This window comes from Dermacentor andersoni, chromosome 8 (genome assembly GCF_023375885.2).
Source record: "Dermacentor andersoni chromosome 8, qqDerAnde1_hic_scaffold, whole genome shotgun sequence".
Classification (NCBI taxonomy): Eukaryota; Metazoa; Arthropoda; class Arachnida; order Ixodida; family Ixodidae; genus Dermacentor; species Dermacentor andersoni.
Window position 1 is genome coordinate 11,000,008 of NC_092821.1, and position 25,695 is coordinate 11,025,702.

A 25,695-nucleotide genomic window follows, 5' to 3' on the forward strand; every position below is an offset into this window, starting at 1 on the left:
CAGGAAGACTAGAAATGCAGTAGTAGGCATGGAGGGCCCTGAAAAAAATGTGCCACATCCGCTCGTCTGCCTTATGTTTCTGCACCGACTGTCGCATTTTTAATAGAAGTGCACTTTCTGTTCTACTCCAATAAACGCAACATTACGAACTCCAGTGTGGGGCAGTCCTTCAGCCAGTGCAGAACTTTTTCTGTACATCCGAGTCAGCTCTGTCATTTTTCGAGCATTGTAGTACAAGATTTGTTAAACTGGTTTAGCAGAATATGAGCAGTATACTCTTAAATTAGCTGTTTATTTGTATGCACAAGTTCAGGTCCTCAGTTTGGTTGCATGACAAATTGCCATACCTCAATAGATACAAGAAACAATTTTATTACAGTTTAATAAAATCCAAACTGTAATAATCACAACAATTTAATGACTTACATTTCTTTTGGTACGTATACAGCCCATGTCTTGGCAGTGTATAAATTCAACTATACACCGCAAGTACTGTGTCCTGACCACTATTATTCACATGTGTAAAACCATCACAGCAATTCAACAAATATCACAGTAATTAGTGACATACACTTTGTAACTGCTTTACATGAGCATAATGTATGCAAATGGTCCCTGTGTACCTACACATGACTAGTGCCACCCGAGTACTATTACTCACAGGTGTAAAACCAACAAAGCAGTTCTTTAAAAAATATCACAGCGCTTAGTGACGTACATGCTGTAACACCCTTGTAGAAACCTAATACAAACACGTGAGGACACAGAAAGCTAGCAGTGGGCATACATGGGAATACCACCGCCTCAATACTAATTAACAAGTGTAAAACCAACCAAGCAGTTCTTTAAAGAATATCACAATGCTTAGTGACAATACATTTTCTAACTAGCTTATATAAGCTTTATACGAACATGAGAACATACACAAAGCTAGCGGTGCACCCGCATAGAAGTGCGGCCATCTGAACACGATTATTTGCAAGTGTAAGCTCAACAGAACAGTTTGTTATATTGACGCACATTTTGTAACTGCCTTATACAAGCTTAGTGCAAGCACAAGAATGCAGAAAAATATAAATTAAAAACTTGCTCTATGCATACACAAACAGATCAACACAAATGGTAAGCACCGCTTTGAAGACAAATGTGACTGTGGCAAAGCGCAGTGCTGTGCCGGTTGAAATTGCCACCCACAAAAGTATTGAGCAATGCTTAAACCACAGGCAATAAAGTGCTGAAAGACTGCGTCTCTAACGTAACTCCTTTAATTCAAATTTCTTGAATATAGGGCTCGCTTGCAGATAAGGCATCTGATCCAACTGACCTGATTTTACACTTGCTACATGCATACAATGCACTCAGATATAACTGGTAATAATAATTATAAAAGGCATTTAAAAACTTGATAGTATGATGAAGATGCATGACTAGAAAAGTTATGTCCCCCTCGTACTTGTTAAAAAGGTGTAAGTACGACACATGTTCTTTTTTTCCTCAATTTTTGCATTAATGGACAGCCGGGAACCTCAAACCGACACAAAAAAAAAAGATACTGCTATGTTAATAGTGTTATGAATAATTTTTTGTGAAATTTTTTTTACAGAGAAGTTGCAGTCTAGTTTCTGGAGGTTGAGCTGTATCTTGCAAAATAACTTGAAAAGTGGTCACATGGGAGCATGACACTATATCATAATGTTAGTTTCAGTTGACTCTCTTGCCCTACAAGTCGCTGCTCACTGTGGCCAGTGATGCAACAGCAGTGTCTGTGTGATTTTCATCACACTTCTGTCCTATGCCATTCTTACCAGAGTTGGCGGCACATAGATACCAAAATTTCGATAGTGTTGCTTTTTCAGGTGGTTGCTTTTGATTTGCTCAATATCAGTTGGCACTTCAGCTGCATCAAACTTCTTTTTTACCTCTTCAACAACAACATCAACAACAATCTTATGACACCTGTGTTGTCCTTCTATTTGCCTACAAAGACCAGTCAATCTAGCAACAACACTGACAGTCTCTACTATCTTGTAATGGGGGAGAAGTGTGTCCCACCATGTGTTCCACATTGTTGTCACTATGTGGGCTGGCTAGGGAGGCAACAACTGTAATATGTTGGCATTTGCATATATTAAAGTGATGCTTGTACTGTGTTATAACACCTAACTTAGTCTTGCACTTGCTGCACAATAACACTGGCTCACAGTCGTGGTGAAAAGCTTTTGTATGTTGAGCAAATGAGTTGTATGCACTACAAAAAAAGTCAGTGATAGCACACATGTTGCTCTACCAGGCCTGGTGTGGTTCCTTCTGACACTGCTGCTGACGCTGACGCGCTGCTGCTTGCCTCGCACACTGTTGCAGCTGCAGTAGACATGGCAGTCTCTGTATCTATTGCTGCCGTGTCATCTGTCATGGTAACTTCCAAGTGGTATCGGGCTCACTTCTGCAACAGAGATGTTGTTTGCCCCTTGAGGGCTCTCATGATCAGGGCCAATAATTTCGTAGGCATTGTCTCCTGCATCGAAGAACCAATAAGAACAGCATGAATTAATAAACATAGCTCTAAAAAGTACGGACATCAAGACTTAACCACAAGCTTTGCACATAAGTGACCGGGCTTAATGAATAATACTTGCAGGAGGAGTTACACAATTGTTTGTGTATATTACAGTAAAGCCTCATCAGAAGATATTTAAGAGGCACGGAAAACATGTCTCTCGAAACCAAAAATTTTGAGACACTGAGGAGCCAGACTAGATCACTTTATTATGCATCATCATTAAAGTATGTTTTGATATATCTGAAGGAATAAATGCTCAGGGTGGCTTAAAGGGCCCCTAAGCCACTTCTCGACATTTTTTGAACATTTCAAGTAAACACGCGTATCGAAATCAGAATGCCGTCACGATCGACGAAGCCAAATGCCAGAGTGCGTAGCACTGCCGGAGCACCACAATATGAAGAAAATGACCCCGTGCGCCTCTCTGGACCTATCCTGCACCCCCCAGTTTGTCCTGACGTCACCAGGCTGTCTCTGATGATGTCACCAGTTTCCGGTGCTGTCGATTGGTCGAACGAAAGTGCACGACTGCCGGCAAGGCCTGCAAGCAAATACACACACTCCTTCTTCCTCGTCGCGTTGCGCGCGATGCCATTGTGGGCAGCCAATGGGGGCAAAGAACAGAAACGCCAACAGAAGGGTCTCCCTATGAGGCTCTTCAACACGAGTCACCATACAGTTCCGTTGTATTAGCGCCACCCCTCGCAGGACGATGGGCCAGCGCAACAGCAACAGAGCTCGTTGGTGTTGGCCTGTCCCGTAACATTTGGAGGTGTACTAGGCAAGGAAAAGACGATTCTGTCCATATGGCGTGTACCAGATGAAAGAGTAAAATGAGTGGGGACTACTTTTCGATAATCAAACACACGTAGCTCCACTATTACTGCACCTATTCGAAAAATTCTCGTGGCTACCTGTTCATTGCCTTATTGTGTAGAACTGCAACACCGCAACTAAATTTCAACCTCGGTGGTTTAGGGGCCCTTTAAAGAAGACATTCACAGCTTTTTAGTGACTGTAGATTGTGTTAGCTTCCTTCCCAACTCCTGGAATTTAAACACTTCACTTTGCAAGCCTTGTTGCTCGCAGTACCATTGAGGTGCTCTTAGACGCTCGTCAGCTTCAACTGCCGACACTTTCTTCCCTGCACTGTCCCCGTTGCCCTCCTTTTCTGGTTTATGCTAAAAGAGACATGCGCGATTGACTTGTGTAAGGATTGCGTGATCTTTACGCTCTTCGGAGCACACAAGGTGCACAAAGTGAATGTGTCTGGGTTGTGTCCCTTCGAAGTAGTGAACACTTAAAAAGTAATCCTTAGTAACAAAGGTGTCTCTTGTATACAGTATTGTTAACGTGGGAAATATCGGAAAACCAACCAAACCATTTTCAGATGTCTCTTACAACCAAGTGCATCTTGTAATGAGATTCTACTGTACTGAATATTTTTCAACTATGGATCATCTGCATGTACATATAGTCACAAAGACATGTTGTGTGGAATGGCGAATCGGGAAACAGTTCGTACTCTTACTTTTTGTCCCTAACATAAGCAGCTGATAACAATATGATAAAAAAGCAGGCAATGAGGCTAGAATGGAACATAATCCCTCAGCTCTAAACAGTTTTTTGGACTCACATCATTCCCTCATATGACATAAGGAAACAACTTGATTGCAGTAATGGCTGCATGTGATCTGAGTTGATTGAAACAAACTATACATAAGGTTGTCCTGTATGTAATTTTATCAGAGTGCTTTTTAGATGTCCTGCTGGTGATCCTGGCTGCGCGATGCTTCTCATGCTTTTTGGCACGATTCCTTTTTTTCCACTCCACTTTTTTTTCAGATTTTCTCCCCTTTCCCTTCCCCCTTGTGTAAAATAGCACACTTGAAGTATCAAATCTGTTGAACTAACGTGTGTATCAAACCTGTTAACATGTGTGCTTCTCTGTGGTCTGTGTTGTATTTTTGCGCTGCACAATTCAATTCAAGATGAAAGATGGAACGTCCCTGCCTTTAGTGTAATTGTGTGTGTGTGTATATGTCTCTCTCATGTTTTGAAATATATGTACATTCAGGAGTGCCTGCATGCCCTTCTCTCCTGCTCCAGTGACGAAAAGGAGAGCCTGTTTATGTACCATAGTAAAAAATTCAAAGGCTTTCGCTGTGCCCATAACATCCCTTATCATATGAATCTGTCACAATACAGAGTAGCAGTGGTCCATAATACTAGCCCATCCCAACATAATTATAAATTAACACATACCGACATGCTGCGAAACAGCTGTTGCAAAGCCGCTGGTGAAGGCAATTTCCGCAGCACTGCAGTGGTACAGCCGAGTTCCACCTGTATAGTGACAAATCCATATGCGTGTTAGCAACTCACTAGTTGCTGATTGTTTCATAAGCTTTACACTACACAATAAAGTAATCTAGACAACTTTGTTGGAACAAATGCACATAATTAGGACACCACTTAAACACTAACACGATTAATTGCCCCCAATCTCTCACTCACTAAGGGATAATACTACTGAAACATCGGTGGAGAGCTCAGATTAACACAGCCCATAAAGGACAAGCGTTTTTTGAGGAAAACAGCTATAACAGCGGTTAGTTTTCTTGATCATTTTATGTGGTAGCTTTGATTTCAATGTCATGCAGTACTATAAAATACGAAGTGCCGCATTTCTAGCAGCAGAAGGCGTTGTCAGGCTCATGGTACAACAGATTTTTGCACTGTTTGTCAGTGAGCCGACACATACAAAGAAAACCGAATTCACACATACATATACAGTGTCAAGTGCACTTCTTCTTCTGAAAACGCAGCCACCAGTTCCAATGTTGCTGAAAGGAAAGGTTATATAAAGTGCGAGACTGCATGGAACTGCCACTTATGACTGTAAATGTATGGTCTGCTGATTGCAGAGGTAGTCACATGCTATTTCTAGTCTCTTTTAGAAGCATTACTAAAGAATAAATTAAAATCTATTCATAAGTCACGAATTTCATGCATCCACAGTTTGGCTAAATAACCTGTGAGAAAAAGACATGTTTACCTGGAATAGCAACCTTTTTTCCTGCTGCAAAACTTTCCTTCGAATTAATGAAATAACTTCACAGCGTCATAATGCGTTTCTCGCTTATACTTGCCGGCAGTGGCGAGTTAGTGTTTATATCCGTCTCATTGGGCGACAATACTGCCACACACAAATGCTTCACGAACACGAGAACACGTCCCTCGCAGAGAACAGCAACCATATATGCCTCTGTGAGACATGATCGCACCTTTGTGGTCAAACTGTACATTAGAACGACATCACCATCTCATTAAAAAAAAAAAGCCTCCGTACAAGGCAGCCGCCAACTGCATAATGTGAAATTGCAACTGATGTCCACTTACTGGTGGCCTGTGTTTGAGTCACTTTTGGCAGTTGACTGGGTGCTGAGAAATGCACGTCCTGGGTTGTCCCTGCAAAACATACAGGGTTATGTCAAATGTTGAAAATATGTATATGCCGGCATTTCATCAGTCGCAAAACAAACGAGTAAACTAATAAACAACTGTAATGTAAACAGAGTACACATCATCAGATAGGCTGTCAACTGTTAATGCATTACGCGAGAAACCTTATGCATAGGAAAGACAATATGTATACACACGAAGCTGACACACAATTTAATTCGCTCTAGGTTTTTCCGTGCAGTATATTCAAATTATTATGTCTCGTGGTTAAGCAAAATTAGTGTAAATTACGAACTAAATTATCTACCCTGGAAACTTTTCTTCAATATGCACCTGTGCGCGCTTCGAATGAGTAGCGTTGTAAAATTTACGTACATGGCATTTAACATAGTTGCTGAACACGGATTTTCTTTGCCCTGTGTCGTGTACAGTGAGCTACATATATCTGCCCCCCCCCCCTTTTTGTACTAGCCATACTGCGTGCCACTGCACCTATACGCACATCAATAAACCTCACGACACAGAAATAAAAAAAGCGCCAATCACCCATGCCTGCATGTTGTAGTGGGCCTAACCTAACCAAGCACGGGCTGTTGCTTTTTATAGTAAACACAGGCACCGTGCTCATTGCAAGTATGTATCATGTAGCTAAGCAAATATGCAATTTCATTGTACTACTATTTTTTTATCACATGGATATATCTGTTGAGAGGCAAGACAAAAAGCAGTCACTTCTCAGAACTAATCAGCTTTCTTAAAACACATTTTTAACTTTTCAATGACACTTGCTGCTATGTGTTTGTCTCCAGAGAGCATACTTGATTTGACTTTCCAATCAGAGACATTACATAAATATACCATGTTAAGATGACTGCCTGGAGCACGTGAGAATTTTCATCTTCGTGTAACATACTGTCTCTTTATTTTGTTGACATTTGGTCAAATGGTACACCCAATATACCCACATACTAGTTTTGTTGTCCAAATAACATGCCAATGTATTTTGATTTTTTGGCATTGGCTCCTCTGCACTACGTGAAGTCGTGCTGCACTGGCTCTTTCACATCCTCGTGTCCTTGCAGCTGCCTTCTTGCGTTATATGAAGCGGGTGCTTGAAAAATATCGTATGCAAAAGTCAACACAAGGGCATGGTGCAAAACAACATCAAGACAGTCAAGGCCATGGCAATAAAAAAAGTCTTAGCTCTTAGTCTTCCTAGTGAAATGCATGCAAAACATCCAAATGACTGCAACAGTCAACTGCTAAACTAACTTCAATTTTTATATTTAAGCAAAAAAACAAATAAACCACAGTTCATCCTTGTTTTTCATGAATGTTAGAATACCCCTGCTAATGAATAGAATATTGGTCATTTTCAGACGTCATAGGTCTGTCATAAGTCTGGTGTATCGCAAACACCACTTGTGACACATCCTAAGCACGTGCCCAGTGTGCCCCCCCCCCCCCCCCCCCCCCCCGCACCATCCCTGGTTGTGCCACTGCTGAAGCCTTAATTTGATGATTATAGCTGCAAACATGATGCTCAGTAGGGATGAAAATATTGTCCTTCAGCTCAATGGATATATGGATGTGCCTATAAAAAAGGGCAACAAGGCTTGTTATGGCAAGCTTACCCACATTTCAATACTAACAAGTTCACTGCGGCCTGCATCTAAGCTTACTAAAAGGCATGAACTTATTTTCATGCATGAGGTGCGCAGTGGAGTTCATTTTTGACAGACCCGACTACTGCTGCAGTTTGAAATCTAGCATTTTAGATTCTTGTAGGCATGTAAAAGTTGCAGTTAAACCGCAGTTATTAGTTTATTACACCAACCTATTGTTCTGTGTGCGACAGAGTGGTAACACGGAATTAAAGCAACATATTATTTTGATATTTTATTTCTCTACTAAAAATATTCAAGCGATAAACACATCTTGATCTGCCATGCTATAGCAAAATGCACACATTACGCTTGTAACCCCCAGAGGAAGGCTGATTTAGCTGTTCATATGACATAACTCTGACACGCCAACTCATATTAGCAAATGCACAGGCATGTCCAAAACAATAAGCGTATGCAAAGCGCCCCTGCAATTGTAATTCCACACAGCAGCCGTTATATTCGATGCCGATGCGTAACTAGCTGCTCGACAAGTCCCCGAGTTCGTAGACATAAGCATCCTTTCAGTTTCGCACCGTCCACGAAAACCGCAACAGGAGACAAAACCAGACCTATAATCACACCATTTCAACATCAGCAAAAACAGTTCAGTCTTAGGGATGAACACTGTGAGAGCGATTTAGTGCGCGACGGCGACGAGCGACGGCTTCGAGCGACAAAACGGGCTGTCGCCTGAATAGATGGCTCGGTTCTGAAAATCTAGAAATCGTCGCTCGTCGCCCAGAAGTGCTATGAGCGACTAGCCAATAGCGCGAAGCCGGAACTGGATGTACATACATCGCTCAAATACTACCGATTGTCGCGCGGAACGAGCATATGATTCAATTTTTATACGTGCAAGGATAAGAACGTACTGCAAGACCTCCGGAAATATTTTATGCTACTTTTTATAGTAAAATACATCAACGTAAATTACTAAAGCACGCGTCACGCGTGACTGCAGCCCTCATGCCGGCAACACCGGGGAGGAGTCGCTCAAAATCGTCGCTCGCACGGAGTACGACTTGTAGGCGACGAGCGAACACGACAGCCATCTCCGTCGCGTCGCTTGTAGCTGCCGCGCGCAAGATCGCTTATATGGGGTTTATACTTTTTTCAGCATAAAACATGGATTCCTCATGCGTTTTCAGTAAGTTCAAGATAACGCGCCCAACTGACCTCTTGCAGCATGCAGCTGAATGCCTGCGGCAAAGTTTCTAACTTGCACTGGTGCTGCACGTAACTTCAGTGGTCGCAGATTCCCCCTGCGCGAGACACCGTCAAGCGCGCGGTTTATATATTAAAAAAAAGAAAACACGCTGCCAGCAAAATGACGCCTTCTGTTATGGGATTCCTTCGTTCAACAGCGTTCCGTACACAGTAGACTGCCAAACTGAATAAATTCAAACACACAAAACGCACACTAATCACGCTCGGCATAGGCTCGCAATCACGGGCTGGTGAACTAACCATTTTAAGCGTCCTCTCGCCTGGCTTCTTATTGAACATACCATAGTTCTGGCAGCGTTTGCGATTTTTAAAGCTCTTACGGACAACGGCAGTGATAAAATCACATGCAGTTATCGCGACAACTGGCTTTTTCGATTGACATCGAGAGACAGCGCGTACGGCTAGTCCTTTGTCAATCGCGTCGGCTAAGCGCAGCGACGACTTCCTGGCGATAGCATGACATATACGGACAATGTGCACCTAAGTTAGAATTCACTTACCGTGGAGGGTTTGTTGTTATATCCGAGGCATGACGAACGACTGTCGTGTTTTCGTGGCGACGCGAGATGGCTGACACACGATCTCCCTCGGCTGGCCTTTGCTCGCTGGACGGATCACCTTTCTCCGGTGCTGTGTTGTTCCGCGATCTTGAGCGCGCGCGCGCGCGTTGGAGCCACTCCGAGTGAAAAAGTAGAGCGCTCGCTACGCGTTCCTTTGAACTGCGGCGGCCTGTTCTCTTAGAAGCAAAACGATGTGTTCTTTGCTCAGCGTGCATGAATGATACATTTCCATGTTCGGGGCCAGCCACCTACAGTTGAAGCAGAAGATTACGCTACGTTTTGTTTTCTATTGCCGCAAGAGTCTCTCTTTTCTATTGTCGCAAGAGTCTTTTCACTCTCTCTCTCTGAAGGGGAGAGGGAAAAGCACATTTCACTCTCTCCTTGGTGACAGAGTGAACAATGCATTTCACTCTCCTCGACATTTTGCGAGAGTAAAACGACGCTTTGAAGAGTGAACCAGCAGCTTCACTCCTGCGATACCCTTCCTAGTTTTTGGAGTGTGAAAGACCTTTACGGAAGCCATGTTGAGCTGGGTGAAAGAGGTTATTGGATACTAAAAAGTTTACCATCTGAGAGTAAATAACATGCTCCATTAGTTTGTAACAAACACTGGTGAGTGAAATGGCGCGATAACTAGAGCACAACGATGGAGGAACTTTTTTGGGGACTGCAACAATCTTGCCTACTCTCCAGTCTTCCGGCACCACTCCTGATGACAATGATTGCTGAAAAATAGCACATAACATCGCGCTCACATTTCTTTTGGTGTTTTTCAGCATTTTAACATTTATTTCATCGACGCCGGACGAGGATGTAAGTTTTAATGAATCAATTAGTTTCTCAATGCCGTAAGGACGAAAGGTAATATCAGGCATGACTGCATGATCCGAAAGAGGGAAGCGAGGTAATAGGTTAACAGGTTCAGTTGTGAAGACGGAAGAAAAAGTACGCTTAAGTTGTTCAGCAATTTCGCAATCGGGAATGCGATGGTTTTGATCGTCAAACAGAGCTAATGGCTGGGAATTATTAGGGTTAATAACTTTCCAGAATTTTTGGGGGTTATTTCTTAACATAGACGGCAGCGTTTGCGAAAAAAAAGCGCGTTTTTCTTTACTTGCTAGAGCTTCGAATTCTTTTTCTGCAAGGTAATAGTTATTCCATGCGCCTGCGTTGTTAAATCGTTTAGCAGAGCGAAAAAGCCTTTTCTTTTTATTGTTAAGAAGCTTTAGAGTGATATTAAACCATGGGGATGACTGTTTTTCGGTTAGGGTGATAACGGGTACGTATCTCGCGAACACATCGAGCGTCTTGTTTTCAAAAAGCAGCCAGTTAGTTTCGACAGAACGCATCAAAAAACTGGTGTGGAATGAAGCAGCAAAATGTGCGAGTTCCGAGTTAATTGCCGAGTAATTCCCTTTGTCATACAGTTTGATCACTTTGATTATCTTTGTAGGTTGTGTAAGCTGACAGGAGTACGATGCATGGATTATAGAATGATCACTAAGACCAGGCAAATACGTCATTGCATAAACTTTGTCAGGATCAGAAGCAAAAATGAGGTCGAGTATGTTAGAAGAATTACAACCTTGACGTGTAGGTTCAGTGACAAGTTGCGTTAATCCAAAGGTTAGGCAGGAGTTAACAAAATCGATTTCGGTAGTGTGTTACGAAGTTGCTGATGTTAGGTTAGTCCAGTTTATGGCGGGGAAGTTAAAATCACCGAACAGTATCATCGGAGAGTGGTGATGCAATTCAGTTACCGAACGCAATGTTTCGTGGAATTCTGCAACAAAGTTAGGATCATTGCCAGGGGGGCGATAGCAGACTGCGATTATTGTGGGTGGGTAAGAGGCATTACACAGGACGAACAGAATTTCTAGGGAGGACGATGTCTTAATTTCAGTACATTGAAGGTCCTTATGAGCGCCAATGAATACGCCGCCACCACGTTTGGTAGTTCGATCATGCCTGAAAATATTGAAATTAGGGAAAAATGGCAATATTTCAGAGTCTTCTATTGTAGAATTAAGCCAAGTTTCAGTAATAACAATTAGGTTAGACTCTGTTGTGTCGGCAAGATTACTGAGAGCGTCAAGCTTCGGAAAAATGCGTCTAATGTTAGTAAAAACAAACGAAAAACAATTTTTCTTGGAGTTAGCATTGCTGGGGCCTAGGCATTTAAAGCACGAGAGACAACCTTTTGGGCGTTGCGGTCAAACGTGTAAGCTTTGTTTCCAATAGTTAGCTTGTCATGTCGGAGCTTGAATGGTTTCTGTTGTGTCTTGGCGAATTCGACTAAACGCCTTCTAGCTGTTAGAGTGTTAGGAGAGTAATCTTCTGAAATTCTATATTCAGTGCCTTTGAGTTTCCTACCCTGTGAAAGAATTTGTTCTTTTACTTTGAAATGTGAAAGTTTTACAATAATTGGCCTGTTGTTGTTTACATTGAATTTGCCCAAACGGTGGGCACGTTCGATGTCCACCGACTGAACAGTTATATTTAATTCTTTAACGTTTCACGTTTCAATTTAACGTTTCACGTTCGCGATCTGTTAATCCAAAGAATACTAGGTTTGAGCGTCGCGCGCGGTCTTCCGAGTCGTCCAGCCTGGCCTTAATCAATGATATATCTTTTTAATTTTGATCGGCAAGCGTCCGGATATCGTGAACTTGTTCTTTTATTAGTACCAGGGATGCGCAGTCTTCTTCAATTTTGACAAGGCGGTCTTTAATCTCCTTTATAGCGCTGTCGCTCTGGGACAGCTTACGTTGAGGGGATTTCATTTCTTTTAGTAGTGAAGCTTGGCCAGATTGAATTTCAGTCAGTGCGGTCATTATGTCACTGGATGTTTGCGTTTCGCTTGCACGGGTGCTTGGACCTGGGTTTAACTCGACGTCTCCGGACAGTATTAGTAGTTGATGAAGGACACGTGCACAATCGAAAGCAATATCAATACAACACTGTGGGCTCGGCAGCACAACAAGGGCCATATAACGAGTACGTCGGCCATACAATGAATACTCATAATTTACCTGCAGAACGAAAAGGCGTCGCAGGTAAGCGGCTGTTGTCATGGCTGTCGTGCCACCGAGACCGCGCTGCACGGTGTCACACTTATATAGTCCTGGGTAAAAGGTGACGTTATCTGTTGGCTTGGTGACGGTAGAACCAGGGGGCGCAGTTGTGAGGGCCAAGGTGGTGGCTCGTGAAACGGATCTTGGGGCGGCGATGTAGCAGTCCCTCGTAATGTCGGCGGGGTGCGCTTCGTCCGGTGTGGCAAATCAAGGTCATCTGCTGCGTCTGGCCAAGCCGGGAGCCAAGAGACCTCCGGGATGTCGCCAGCGCATCCGTTGTCGCGTGGTCGAGGGCCACACCAGAGCAGAACCTGCAGAACGAAAAGGCGTCGCAGGTAAGCGGCTGTTGTCATGGGTGTCGTGCCACCGAGTCCATATGAAGAGCGTGACGCCCCAATCCTTCCATATCACCTTTCAAAGTCTTATCCGACCTTGACATTTGTATCTATCTCAGTAGCTAAGATTTATGTAATGCTGAGAGAAAAGTTGACTTCCTCTTTGAAATAATGGCCATGTTTCACAAAAAAAGCTCATAAGCAAAGGCACCAAGAAGTTATCACAAAAAATACATTCATTCAAATGTTCATTCGTAGCCACCAGAAATGTGATAGGGAGTTAATAGTGTTTGGATAAACACAAGCAGTCTAGTTTGTGTATCTGAGAACCAGAATGTTCTAGTATATAGTTGTTCTATCATATCATCACTGGCCTTTATCTGACCTGCTTTTGTTCTCTTTTTCTGGTCCCAAGACAATGCAAGTCTGGACTTGGCACTTTATGGCCCAGTATTTGTCCTTCACAAAGCAATACCTCTGTAGACGATGCAGCTAGTAACAAGCTTTCCTCAGAAGGAATGTTGCTCAGAAGAAATCTTGCAAGAAGCAACAAGCTTTTTGCTCATGGTACCAATGTCTGTGAAGGTACCAGTAATGCACCTTCCTTGTGCGTGGTACCAATGCGAAAAGGGGGAGAGGGGTCATGGTGGATTGGTAAGGAAGTATCTGTATAAGGAGTGGTAAAATTACTCTCCAAATTTGTATTTCACAACCCATTTATGCTGTAATGAGTCGGTTGTCTCAGTCAGTGATTTTTGCTGTTTGTACATCATTATCTCTCAACAACAATGGGTTCCATTTGCCATGGCAAATGTGCCCATATTTATGAAGAGCCCTTTCTGTATGCAGGGCTCGTCACTAAGTATAGTAGGTAAATTTGAGCATGTGGAGTGATAATCTGTGATACCATATCTTTCGTTTTTCTAGCTCTGGATTTTGTTGGTAATTTTAATGAATATTTTTTATTTTTAAGGCTGTCTGGTAGTGCAGTTGAACATGCGGAGAATGCAGTCAAAGGACAGTACAAGGGATTGTCAGCGTACAAACTTCCTCCGATGCCCATTGACATTGCTGCACACCTCTGAAATATCACAGCAGTAGACGTGCCTCACAATCTTCAAAAGAAAATTGAATGGATTGCCTATGATTCGTCATCTCAGACAATGTAAGTCACAACAATTACCTGGATGCATAGGTCAGCAGAATAATGAAAGCTCACTTATACTCACCAAAATTCTATTCAGCCGGGTTCATTCGGCCTAAGACTACAGAAATTCGACTCAGTCGGACTAACTCACTGAGCCTTACTTTCGACATCAGTCTGAGTGAGTCGACTCATGCATCAGTTTGCCGACCTATCCCAGATGTAAATAAAGTTGGGATAAAATGTACTTATTGAAAATTTATTCCACAGTAAATGTCTCAATTATGTTCGGTCACGCATTTTTTCCAACCTTGTATTGCAATATGAATGGTAAGCACAATGTTAATTAGAAAGGGCATTGCCCCCCCATTCTCATGTGATGTCACTAAGGCAAGTGGGAGGCGTCTATAATCAAAACAAGTTTTTGTTGTCTAATTCATGATTATAGCTTAGTTGCTGCGTAGTTCCCCTTGAAAACTCTCGATAACTGAGGGGAAAAATTGTTTTCCTAAAGCGTTGCATTGGGGCAGTGAACAATGTCCAAATTGTCTAGTGCCTTTTAAGTGTTTAGCAGTGTATATGGCATTGTTGGTTCGAAATGTTTTTATCACTGATACATCGTTGACTAGTTCTGAATTACAGTTCACTCATGACCTCGAAATTTAAATATTCAGTGGCTATGTCGACATTGCAGCCCTGAGCCAATTTTCTTTATTCTGGCTAACAACACGAACCCTAACACTCCCCGCGCTACATTTTATGCGGGTATACAAATACCAAGTGAATTGGAGGCAAAGACAGTCGTGGCTAGATGAATTTGTACAGTGCTGCATGTTTCATGTGAAATATAGGGGTTTGGCTACCAGGAGGGAAAGACAGTCATGGATAGATGAATTGGTGCAGCGCTGCATGCGTCATGTCAAATTTGGGGGTTCGGTTGCCACCAGCAGCATTTCTTCTCTTTCCTCACAAAAAAAAGCCATGAAAGCTACAGAAAGGTTAACACTCAGTCATAATTTATGTCATGCTTCAATGGAGCAATATCCTCCGTGGTTTCCTTGCCATGAGTCTTGGGTTTATGAGTGGGCGAGGGCGCTAGAATGACAAGTTGAATAAAGCTTCTTTAGCTGCTGGTTACAGTTCTGATAGGTAGTGTACACCACAAAGGTAAACGAGTACATAGACAGAAGTGCCGACTGTTAACTGAGATGTTATTATTCAATGTGCCGAAGTTACACAAGCAAGTGAAAGAGCTATCTAAAAAACATTAACTTCTGAAGATACAAACAAGAAAAGCAGACGAGTGGGCAAAAAATGAACTACGCTGGAAATCGAGATACGAAAAAAAATGCAAGATTACATCACAAATACAGGCCGTTCACGTGATTGCCAGAAAAACTTTAGCTCTTATTCTGATCGGGCAGCCAGAAAAGCATCTGCAAGGTCGAGCGGAAGATTTGGCTTGTTGACTGCACATAAAAGGTTCTGTACGAAATTTCTCTCGCGCGGCGCTTGTCAGATGGGGCACACGGCCAGATGCCTTCATGAGAGGTTGTGCGAACATGCATATAATGTGTGCAATGGCAGAGAAAGCTTTTTGGCACATCATACTAGCATGCTTGGCTGCACTCCTTGGTTTGAAAGAATGTCAGTTATTCACAAGCACAGGGATGGTCATACCCCTATCACACTTCAAGTAGCACAATTGGCATAGGAACAAAGTGCATGCATCAGCAAGCCATCCATTGCCTTATCAGAAAGATAGCTCAGGTTTCTGGGAAGTCAAACCTGCGGCCAGCATTTTTTACGCAACTCTGCATTTTTTCGTGTGCCTCTTGATGGTCTGCTTTGTTCTCCTTTTTAGCAGTTATTTTTCAGTTAGCTATATCACTATTTTGTGAATTCGGCAACAAAACCTCCATTGGTAGTCAGTGCTTGTGTCTACGCCCTCGTTTAACCTTTGCGCTGTACACTTACGATAATGGATCAACAACTAGCTTAATAAGCTGCCCTGCTAAATTCTTATAGGCGATGCTCCTTCAAGTTTGTATTCATGGCTAATTTTCCCTTGTGTGCATGTTTTAATAATGAGCTAATTTAAAATATTAATTAAAGCCTTTTATAACATCTTGTTTGGTGAAAGTATTTTAAGTGTTTGTGAACTCTGGTCATGATAATCAATTTATCTTAGCTATTGTAGGACAAAAGGATGAAATGTTACCCCTGTCCTGTGTCAAATTCATCTGATCAATTCTCTAACCTCGGTCTCGTCACGCACCTAATGCTTTCATGGTGCAGTTTACTTAAGTTCTCCCATCTGATGAATCACAGTTTAACTGTTCGATATTATTTCATAGAAATGGTTGCGCTACAATGCTGTGGCATATGGCTTTATGTGGAAGGTTGATTCATGCTTTTCTAAACATCAGGTACCTAAATAAATTGTGCAATGTTCCTGCAAGCAGCCTTGTAGAACACTACCCAGCACTGAGGAAAACATTGGACCTTGGCCATGTAAGAGCATTTTCTCATAACTTTCTTTTATTGTGATTTCTTTTGCACTTTTAAATGTTAAGCATAGCCTGGCCAAGGCAGCCGCATTTCGATGGGGGCATAATGCAAAAACACCCGTGTACTTAGATTTAGGTGTACGTTAAAGAACCCCAGGCGATCCGAATTTCCGGAGTGCCCCATTACGTCGTGCCTCTTAATCAGATCGTGGTTCTGGTGCATAAAACCCCATAATGTTTTTTTACGTTAAGCATGCTGCGAAAGCCTTTCTTAGTACTTTGTAAAGTTTATGACCATCCTTGCTTGCAGCTGTTCAGGTCTGTGAGCGTGTGATTAAGTAGAGATGCGGTGGTTTTAAAGCTTTGCAGCTTAACTAAATATGAAGATATCAACAGCAGTCTGCATCTGGTATGCATATGACCACCTCCTGTAAAATCAATTTCATGCTCAGCTAAATATATATTTGGTTAAATACTATATTTTTGTACCTGTAGCTGTTTTCATGCATTAATGTTTTGACCAACACCAATATTGAAAGTAATTCTCAGATATTTTGTTGAAAGCTGTGCTAAAATAGTTCACTTCATACATTTCGGAACATGAAGGAAACAGTGCAAAAAGCAAGCTAAGGTTAGGGCAACTCCATGCTTAACTATGTACTGTGTTTGCAGTTTCTTTGAAAACCTGAAAACTGGAAGTCGCTGAACTGTTGATTAGGTATGTAAAGTCAATTGCTTTCATTTCATTCCAGTTCTCATGGTATATGTGCCCAAGAAACAAGTACAAAAACATGCGAAAGGGAATGCCACCAGGATGCCCTGAAGTCGATGCAGAAGTGAAAGCAAGAAAGGCAAGCGAAAGTTGTGACACATGCTCAAAATCTGGGTTTCGAAGACAGGTGATCAGCTGCAAGTTTGTATGCATATTTCGTTAGATAAACTGACTCTCCTTTCTTTGTTATGTGGCTTAGTTGAAACATTTAGTTGCTTCTCTTGATGGACTTGTTCGTTTCACTTACATTTTTTCTTTAACAAATGCAAATATTCAATCCGGCTATAGCAAATGTATCTGCAATGCTGTCATCAGAGATTTGGTAGGTGATCAAAGAAGCAAAATATTATATAGCATTGCCACCTTGAACTTAGAGTGAAACATTAGTTCAAGATGTAGTGGTAGATGCATTTAAAGACTAGTAATACAGCATTCGTACTGTAATGTATATTGATATACATGCTAAGATGTAGTGAAAGGTGTGTGGCTATGCTACTCTGACACTTGAGTTGTTTTGACCCTTTAATGATCATACAGCATACCAAAAAATATTAATTTTTCGTGCTGATTTTTAGCATTGAATAAGAAGTTTCTAGTTAAATGTATTCACCCAACACTTAATGACTGGCACCAAGTGTCATTTGTCGGTTTAGAGCAGGAACACAGGATGGGAAAAAAGATATGGGACTCATTTTCTTTCGAAAGTACTGTCAGAGGAGACAAACCGGTGAAAGATCTCCTGCTGTGATGACCTCAGACACGCAATGCAAAGAAATGTACACCTATAGTATACATATGCAAAGAGCTCTCTGTACAAATTACAAACGCAGCCATATATCGCTTGGGGAGAAGCCCACTTCTTCCCCCATATTACTAAACAGCTTCTACAATATATCTTTTCTTTTCGTTGATTATGCTTATTCTCAATGTCTTTTGCACATTTAGGTATAAAATAATTTGTTTTGTATTTATATGCGCGGTAATTAAAGGGTTAAACAAATAAAGTGGTTCCAATGAATGTGAATGTATAACTTTAGCCACTCCAGTCGCAATGTGTTGATCATTCCACAATATTTGTGAGACCACAGAACAGGAACTAGGCAGCATGAAAATCACTCAGCAGTACCAAGAAGGAAGCTTCAGCAGTTATACAGTACCGCAGAATACACTTCATCTACGCTGTACCTGTGGTGTCCTTTTTATTATGCAGTCTTGATCCCACTACAGGGAAATAACTCTGCTTTGCAAGTGCATTGCAGTACTTTAATACTTTTAACTGCTTGCTCCAAAAGGAAAGTGCCTGTAGAGTATTACATAAGGATCATATGTTATGAGGCAGTCGCTAGATGTGGTATGTCACAGCACTGAGTTGCCAGCGGCCACTATAATTAGCTGTTTTGTGTGGCATTGTTATCTTGACAGAACATAGTGAGCATTATTTGATCAGTAAACAATACTACATAATTCTGGCCCTTATTTGGAACTTCGTCTCATCTCTGTGATGCGCGCAACCCACTTTTGATGCTACTGAGATGGAGTGACTCCTTGCAAAGCAGCAGGGTAGTCCTGTTAATGATGCCGTCATTCACACTTACGCAGACTGTTTAGTAGGCATTAGCTCAGTGCCATTCCTCCATAGAATCACAGCTTGCATTTCACTCGTGTATAATAGAAACATTCTGTAGATTTCATGTGTAAATGGGACATTGGAGGGCATTATGCTATAAGTTCACAGCAGCGAGCCCCATTATTGGAAGGCAGCTGTTGTCTCAAATTACAGCAAAGTGAAGCCATGTACATTCTCACCTTAACTACTGCAGTTTAGTATGGGCCACATTGGCCAAAACAAACATTAGTAAGGTTCTTGTATTGCAAAAGAAAATTGTTCGAATAATCCCTAATGTTGATAATACAACTACCTCCAAGTATGTTTTTGAAGCGCGTAACATTGTCCGCGTCAATCATTTGTATAACTTTAAGTTGGTACAAAACATTTACTTTTCAACGGCATCTACTGCCGATTCTTATTCTACTCAGGCATCTTTGTACAGGCGTCGTGCTAACATACACACAAGACATATTAATACATGGAATATACCATGTTTTCGCGCTAATTATAAATTACAAATGTTGTCTCTAAACCTGCCCCATGTTCTAAGCACGTATAAACATATAAAAGGATATACCAAAGCTGAGCTGCTGAAATATTTTGTTGAAATGTGATTTTATGTCTTTGCTAGTAGAAGCCGCATGTTTGCTTGGTTATTGCTTTTATTATTTCTGAACATATGTATGACTATTGCAGGGTTTCGATTTTCGATGTTATTGTTCAAATTTTGTGCAAGGATTAGTAGACTATATGCATAAATAATGAATGTTTCTCTTTATTGAATGTGACTATTGTATGTGTGTCTGTTGAAGATTTCCTGTACCACTCGTGTGCTTCTGCTTGTAGTGGTTTTCTGGAGACAGTCAAGCTGTGCAGGCAGCTTTTTGCCAAAAACCTACCCTCCAGTTGAATCTGGAAGATAAACTTATACTTATATCCTTATACTTATTTAAGTATGTTTTCCTATTGTGTATCCACATGTGTGGGCTTATGATATACCCTGATGGCAAAGCCATTTGTGGTTCGTTCAAAGAGAACATCAACGGATGCATTATAGCTATTCTCAGGCTCTTCTCTTCCTGCTGTAATCTGGATTCTCTGCTTATAAGAAATAAGTGTTCTTTGTGATCAATATATGTGCTCTTGCTAAAGGTTACTGTGATGTGTGCATATTCTAATTGAATAAAATGTTTACAAAGTTTTAACTGTTGTGCTGTTCTTTCAGATCTTAACCGGAGCAGGCAGCATTTTATGCAAACATGGAGCCAGTGCTAACGGAAACATTTAGGAGGTGAGACGACAGCCTTTTTTGACAAATTGGATGAAATGATGGCCAAGAAGTTGCACTTCTGAAACATTATGGGATGTACTTACTATGCAGGCACCACGGGGATGTTGAACTGGCGCTATTTATAATGTCCGGTTTTGCATTTATCTGGTCTTTAGGCATATTTCTTTTCTTCCGTTAGCATCGATACTGTATGATTGCTTTGATTTGGATAGATTGTAAATTTGTCATTCAATATCAATATTGAAATTTAATTGCTTTGTCCACGTATGCCTCCATGGCATATTGAAACAAATGAGCCCTTTGTCATGGCAAACGATTAAATCCTTGTTCAAATGCCCGAAATGCTACATTACCTCATAAGCTTGGACATATTGCAGCTCTTTAGTATGCCTTGTAAACTGAAGCATAGTGTTTCTCAAGGTTGGCCATTGATTCCAATTTAGCAAATCAGACTGCTGTCTTCTGTTTTCGCCAGGTATAGTGCATTGATGCATTTGAGGTTAATACAGTGATAGTAGTGAAATATTTGCTCTTGGTGTTTCACTCACTGTAGTGCCATGTGCTCAGTGTTTATTTTTAGTTGTTTATAGTATTGAAGTTTATCATAACATATAATGATAGCTGAATAATTTGGCATTTGTTGCACATGCAAACTAAAATCTATTATGTTGTGGGCCTGCATCTTAGCGTAGAAATAGTCTATAGACTACCCAGGCAGAGGTCACAGCAGTTGCTGCAAAGGGTCTGGTTAAGTACCAGGAGGTAGTTTCGCCAACTCTTGTGATGATAATCATATACACCACCATTATCAGTCTTCAGATGACTACCCTGGGAAGGGGCATTGTTGCCATTCCAAAGGGGTTCCGCTGACTACCAAGGGGTAGTTTCACCAACTCTTGCGATGGTAGTCATGTACGCCACCATTGTCAGTCTTCAGATGACTACCTTAGGAAGGGTCATTGTTGCCATTCCAATATACACCAACATTATCAGTCTTCAGATGACTACCCTGGGAAGGGTCATTGTTGCCATTCCAAAGGGGTTCCGCCGACTACCAAGGGGTAGTTTCACCAACTCTTGCGTTGGTAGTCATGCACGCCACCATTGTCAGTCTTCAGATGACTACCTTAGGAAGGGTCATTGTTGCCATTCCAAAGGGGTTCCTCTGACTACCAAGGGGTACTTGCATGGACCACTGAGGTAGTCGCATCAACTCCTGGTTTACATACACCTCAGTAGGTCTTGTGGGAGAGAGTCACTGGTACTGTGAGGAAGTCGCCGGTACTGGATTTCCAAGAGAGTACGTGTTACCACCCAAAAGGTCATCATATGTGCGACGAGCAGATACACCCCGAAGAGAGTCAGTTGAAACTACCTTTTTTAAAGAGTGCAGGCAGATTTAGACGGGAGCGTTTTTACACTGAACAAGAATACGCTGTGTATTCTTATTTTCAAAACCTTGGAAATTCCAATGCAAATAAAAATTGGCTTACACTTTCCGGCGTCCCTTAAGGGGCCGAATTTAAAGACTCGGAAAACGTTGGAAAGTCTCATTAGTGCACACTCATGGATTCATGTCAGCATGGTAAACATTGGTGTCGTCAGTAAAGATTGATGACATCACAGGTACTAAGATACTCTCGTATCCTTCCAAATGGTACGCTTCGTGTATAAAAGATGTTCTGTACCTCCGCGGCTGCTCCTCGGCACAATTCTACCACGAAATTGCGATGTTTCTTGTCGCAATGAGTGAACCTCAAAAACGGTTATTGGTATCTTTATTAACACGCAGATTACACGGTGAGGCGCGCTCGCTGCCACGATGCTTGCCCTAGTTGTAGTAACATAGGGGAATGTTTACGAATTGAAACGCGTGCTTTTTGTTACGTTCGTCCCTCTTCGCGCTCCAGGACAGAGTGAAAGTGTTCCTGCAGAGAAATGTTCTCTGGAGGGACATGACTTGCTTGGCATCGCATTGTATTTCAGACTAAATTTCAAGTCGTAAGTGAAAATATCTCTGTTGGCGAAGCCGTTGTGCACAGAGCTGTTCGAAAAAAAGAAGCTTGCACTCCACAGTGCTGAGAAAATGTCTGAACCGCATTCGTAATGTTCGAGAGTCATTTCGAGGATCATTTCATTGCGCACATATTAGGCAGGAAGTGTGCCCAGATTCCAAGGGTGCGATCCCATTCAAGATTCAGATACCAAGGCCCGATCCGCTAAAAACATTCCTGTAGAGACTGAATATGTTATAAATGATTACATTGTATGTTTCTTAAGTATAATGAGCTGTCATGTTCCTCCTTGTAATGTGTATAAATTTAATAGTATCGTCGTAGAATCACATGTGCATTATGTATGGCACATTACCTTCATTACTTTTAAAAAGTTATTCGAAACAGATTCTCTGCCATATTCATCCCAAACGTGATGAAAGACGCCGGCAAACCTATGAAATGTGTTTAGTCTCATTCTTTCCGTGAGCTGTTGAGAAAATTCAAAATACTTTGACAAGGGCCGTTGTGTCGTCATAGACGAGAAAGAAAATTATTCTTGAAGTTTCTCCTAAATATCGCAACATGAAATGGAAAATCTTGCTTGCAGGGTCAACATGTTAGGTCACCACACGATTCTACGCCTCTATCTCGCAATTTAGGCAACAAAGACACTTTTTACCATGTCATAGGTAGTGCATGGTATTTTGTGCACATAGAGAGGTTCTGCCTGATATCTAAAAAAAAAATGCTTTTTTATAATCTAAACCCTACTAGTTAGGAATAATCACCGACTTGAAGTGTCATTATGTGCCTCATATGTCCTTAGTGTCTCAGTAGCATACGCAACCCATAGTGATTGAGCTTCGTGGCATTGCTAAAATCCTGCTGTTTCTAAGTTTCATCGTCCGCTGGCATTTATATAATTCATAAATAACATCAATCGCTGTATATTTGTAAAGAATACGAAACTTTATTTATCATTATCTTGACTATGATATATCGACAGTCGCTGCGAACAGGCAAAAAAGCATTGCGGTTGAAAGTTAGGGAACAGGATTCCAGTACACAAGATTCCCTTCACGTTATTTTCCTTAAAACAGCTGTGCGGGTGTTGTATAAGGGGTGGGTTTTACATAATGCAAGGATTCAGAGTAGTTGCAATAATTGACGGGCTCTCTATAATGGCTATATGGGAGGAAGGGCGTTCCAGTCAGTTGCTGCTCGTAAAAAAATGGATTGGGAGAAGCAATGGTAGGAGCACGTCGACTGAAAACTTAAGCAGATGACCTATGCGCGGGGATCTCCGCGGTGATAGTGCGCAGCTCGGGCCAGGATCTGGTCCGAGCTCAGCAGCTATGCTCCTGAGCTTTCGGTCCTGGCTACCGGTACGTCGTAAGTCTACAACCCTGAGGCGTTCACCGCCGTCGGGTGCTAAGTCCGCTAAGCCATCGCCGCGACGCCTTAGTTCCTAAGCAGGAACTGTAAGTGCGCCAGTCTGACTGCCGCTAGGTAGAACTAGAGCCTATGTTTATTCTTAAGTATTGTCCATGTTAGTCCCATGTGCCGCGTTCGTTGTTACAAAGTGTGTTTTTGTGTTTCTTGGTGCATTATTCGTGCGTCTGGTTGACCTGCGACCACATTCTAGCTCCACAATTTTGGCGAGCCTGCCAGGATGGGCTATATATCCTTGCCCACAGCTAGACGCATGGAAAGGGTCCATGAATATTTCGAAGTTACCCGCGATCGACAAGGACATTGACCAATAGCTTGTGCCGCTCTCCACGAGTCGATGACGGGGAACGCGTGACAGATAAGGGCCTCCGCGCGCAAGCTCCTGACGATCAGCGCATGGGCATAGAGCTGGAGGAAAAACCGGCTATAAGCTGAAGAGCGTGTTCTGCAGCTGAAGCTCAAGCTTCAAGAACAGGCAACCAGTTTGAACGCACGAGATAGTGGACTAGCGATGAGCGGCGACGTGGCTGCACAAGCCCGCACAAGTTAGTGTCGCCGTTTAATGAAGCACGAGATGGTCTCGACGCATATCTACAAAAGTTTTGAGCACGCTGCAGCGTCTCCAGAGTGGCCTCGAAGCAAATGGGCCCTAGCGCTCAGTTCTTGCCTGAAAGGAGAAGCTTTGTCTGCAATCCAAAACAAGTTTTTCGTTTGTTTGTTTTTCTTGTTTTATGCAAACGTCGGGGTTTGCAGATTGACAAAAAATTAACAATAAAAGGAATACACGGGAAGAAAGTATATAATTTGGCAATGTAAGCACAATGATGTATCGGAACCAAGCTCAATAGCATATAAAAAGCTTAGCGCGACATGTGAGCCAAGTCACTGCTATAGGTGTACAGCAAGGAGGTTTAAGGACGGTTGTGAAACGACTTCATTAGTAAGGTTATTCAATTCAGTTATTTTCCTAGGAAAAAAATGTATACCTAAAAGTCTTCCTTCGAGTGGAAAAAGGAGTTATGGTCAAGGCGTGTCTCTGCCTAGTGGCATATCCTGTAGAAAAAGAAAGTATCCGCGATATGTTTACCTTATAATAACGTTTATGTAACTGAAACAAATATTTTATTCTTGAAACACAATTTCTTTCCGTTAGCAGTGCTGGGTTGGCCTTTGCTAATAATGATGTGATCGAAGTTCGCCCAATGTTGTTTCAAATAAACCTCACTGCTGTCTTTTGCATTTTTTCACATTGTTTAGCATGTTTCTGAGTGTACGGGTACCAAATTATAGACGAATAATCTAACGTTGGCTGAAAAATTGCCTTAAACGCAATAAGGCGAACAGCGGGAGTAGAAAGCGTGGCAGTTTTGGCGAGTTGGTATGTCATGACTGTTTTAGGCTTGTAGCGCAGCTCAGGAAGAGCAAAAAAGGAAGGAGGTAGGGGTAATCAAAGGGAACGGAAAGGGTCCGTTCACTAGCGCTCACTCTGTTTTCCGTTCCCTTTGATTACCCCTACCTCCTTCCTTTTTTGCTCTTCCTGAGCTGCGCTACAAGCCTAAAACAGGGAGTAGAAAGTTTGAGAGCTTGGCTTCGATAAAAAGTTTATCGCTAAACGAGCTAATTATAGCCTTTATGTGCTTCGTCCAGCTAAGGTCACGTGAACTCAAAAACCAAGATACTTGTAGTGCTCCTCTTCCGACAGAAAGACGTCACAAACTGAATATGTGTAATGAAAGGACTACGTTTATGAGAAATTTTCAGCAAAACGGTATTTTCAAAAATATAGACCATTTAACAGACCAACGAACAACCCTTTGGAGTACTTCGTTCAAAAAGATTTGATCTTGCTGGCTTTCAATTTCAGAGTAAAGGATGCAGTCATCTGCATATAACTTAACTTTTACAGGCTGTCTTGTATTATATCATTAATGAATAAAAGAAACAAAAGGGGCCCGAGCACAAAGCATTGAGAGACACCAGAGTCGACTCATACTGTATGACAATAACGATAATTAAAAGAAACGTATTGTTT

General features: G+C 41.9%; 1 long non-coding RNA gene across 1 annotated transcript; it reads right to left on the reverse strand.

Annotated features, from left to right (window-relative positions):
- Positions 1 to 351: 351 nt before the first annotated feature.
- Positions 352 to 6,117, reverse strand: LOC129383619 (uncharacterized). The gene is made up of 3 exons (XR_008611484.2): positions 5,963 to 6,117; positions 4,826 to 4,906; positions 352 to 2,515 (listed from the first exon to the last, which is right to left on the reverse strand). It is a non-coding gene; the product is annotated as an uncharacterized lncRNA (long non-coding RNA).
- Positions 6,118 to 25,695: the final 19,578 nt, after the last annotated feature.